The 2,767-nt window shown below is 39.4% G+C and overlaps 1 non-coding gene across 1 annotated transcript; it reads left to right on the forward strand.

Annotated features, from left to right (window-relative positions):
• Window positions 1-857: 857 nt before the first annotated feature.
• Window positions 858-965, forward strand: LOC112086337. The gene has a single exon (XR_002899459.1). It is a non-coding gene; the product is annotated as a small nucleolar RNA R71 (small nucleolar RNA).
• Window positions 966-2,767: the final 1,802 nt, after the last annotated feature.

Consider the following 2,767-nt stretch of genomic DNA (forward strand, 5'->3'; position numbering starts at 1 on the left):
TTCCTTACCCTTTTCCTCATCTTCGGGATCTTTAGGAAATTCAGGCTCTTTGTAAGCTAATCCACTCCTAAGTGTGATAGCTTTCACATGATCGGAGGGATCTGCTTCACTTGAGCTTTCGAAAGAATTTTCACTTGGGCTCCTCCTCAGGTTTATCTAAGTTTTTAGAATTAGTTTTGATCATCAGGCTAAGGAGGGTGGAAAATTTTTCATCGAAATCCTTTTGCATCGTTTTTAGTTCAGATCTAAGATCACTAATATCTTGAGACCTAGATTTTTCAAGCTTTAGAATTTTTTTGTTTAGGTTTTCAGCTTCAGAAGAGGGAAAACTAGGATATGGAACAGGATTATATTGAATAGCCGATATTGGTTCGGAGGGTGATTTCCAGGCAGATTCGGAAGACAATTTCCCGCGGTCAGAACAGCCACGACCGCGGTGAAAGCTTGGTTTGCCGCGGTTCGGATGAATGGACCCGCGGTGATCAGAAACAAATGGAAAATCTTGAATTTGATAGACTTCTGCAGTGTTCACCATCCCTTGATCATAAGAATCCATTGGGTTGTCCCAACCGTCAAAGTTACACGTATTGTGTGCCTTGTTTGGTTGCTGCAATCCAAAATGACTCATTATGTGATGGAGACACTTCATAACTTTCGAAATTTCTTCTGTCTTCTCAGGAAGTGCAGAATTACCAAAGGTTGTTTGATTACGGATGCTGTTTCCGAAATTGTTGATGAAAATGTGAGCATCTTCTACAGATCTAGTTGAGAAATCTCCATTACTTGCTGTATCGAAAGAGTGTCGTAACTCTGGAGTTATACCGCGATAGAAGATACCCAGCAGGCATTCCTCGGTATATCCATGGTGTGGACAATCTCTTTGGTATTCCCTAAATCTTTCCCAAGTTTCTAAAAGATCTTCATCTTCTTTTTGTTTAAAAGTTCTTATCTTGTTCCTTAAGAGATTTGAACGATTTCTAGTGTAAAAACGATTTAGGAAAGCAGTTCTACACGCTGCCCACATTTTTAGTGAAGATTTTAGCCATTTGCTGGCATTATCTCTAAGAGAGAATGGGAAAAGACTACACTTGTGGTAATCCCCATTTGCTGTAATGGTTGCACATAATTCTTCAAACGTCTCGATATGCTCAATCGGGTGTTCGGAATTATAACCATGGAATTGATTTTGTTGAACTAAATGGATATAGGGTACCTTAATTTCAGTTTTGCCATCCTCTGGTAGGGCTGGTTGAATAGCTCTTCGATCTCCCATGAATTTCTCGAGTGAATCGAAACTTCCAATCAGTTCATCATCATCTTCACATTTTGTCGATCCGATCAGTTCATTGTCATCATAGGTCGGTTCTTCAAACTCATCATCAGTCAGGTCATCATCGCTTGGATCACCATCCACACGATTTGGTGGATCACCAAGAGTCCCGGGAACATGTTCCCGGTCTCTCATTGCAGAGAAACCTGAAAAAATTCAAAAGAAAAAGTAAAAGAAAACAAGTGTTCTAATGGATTTAAGCTGGGATTCGCAACGAAACAAATCAAAGTCCCCGGCAACGGCTCCAAAAACTTGATTGCGACCAAAAGCGGGGTTTGTTGTTTTCGTTTTAATAAGCTTCAGGTTTTAAATTTATAACCCCTAAATGTCTGCAAATGCACAGATGTGCGCTGTAGTACTTAAGGTATCGATCCACAGAGACTTAATTGTTTCAGTACGAATTCACTGCAACACTTAAATCAGATTAGAACTAAAAAAGTTTTGGTTTTGGTTTTGGGTTTTGGTTGTCACTAAATCTAAACTAGAAAGCAATTAAAAACTAAAAAGCAATTGAAAAACGAAAGCAAGTAAAGCAAGTAAAAATCGATTATGAATGAAAGCAAATAACAAGCGAATAAAAGCATAATGGAAGTCTAAGGTTGTAAACAATGAAAGACAAACGTTCCGGCTCAAGGGGAATTTGCAGGGGTTCATGGTCTAAGCTATGTCGATTTTAAACAAGTGATAAAGGTAATCAACTACGTATGTTCTAGAACTCGAGGCACAGAAGTATGAATAGCCTACTTTCACAGCACTAAACAACTATCTCTCGCAACCCTGATCAGTAGGTTTCCACTCTGATCCTGGAAGGGAGAGGATGCAATAGCAGAACAAGACTCATCAACATTCACAACTCAACTACAGCTAGGTTTCCACTCCTATAGAATTATTGCTCGTTTCACCCTATTTCAGACAATCAATGAAAGCTTTCGCAACATATCATATCAGATCGGCTTCTAAGTGGCCAGCAGAGAATCACGCAGTAAGATTAAAGGCAAACGAAGAACATCTAGAAGATTATAAATCCTAAATTTATCGATTCATAAGAAAAGACACATGAAATTCCCTTTGAACAATCCCTTTAAACCCAACTGGGTAACTACTCAAACATATTGTAACAAAGCATCATAGAGTATTGAAAGTGCAGGAAATTAAAGAAAAGAAGAGGGAAAAAGAACGAAGAACGGAGAAGCAGATGGAGGTGCGATGTTTTCCTCCAGCGGTGGCTCCTCCTTCAAGCGGTGGCCTCTAGGGTTTGTGAAGCACCCACACGAATTCTCTCTCTATTTTTATCTTATGTCGTCTCCACACTTTTAGGAATGACCTAAAGGGGGTATTTATAGCTTCTGGGTGGTTCTGGACACTTAGGGCTTCAAAAATAACGAAAGGAATTGATCTGGGCTTTAATTAAGTCGTCTGGAAAGTGAACAACCAAGT

This window comes from Eutrema salsugineum, unplaced genomic scaffold, assembly GCF_000478725.1.
Source record: "Eutrema salsugineum unplaced genomic scaffold, Eutsalg1_0 scaffold_21, whole genome shotgun sequence".
Classification (NCBI taxonomy): Eukaryota; Viridiplantae; Streptophyta; class Magnoliopsida; order Brassicales; family Brassicaceae; genus Eutrema; species Eutrema salsugineum.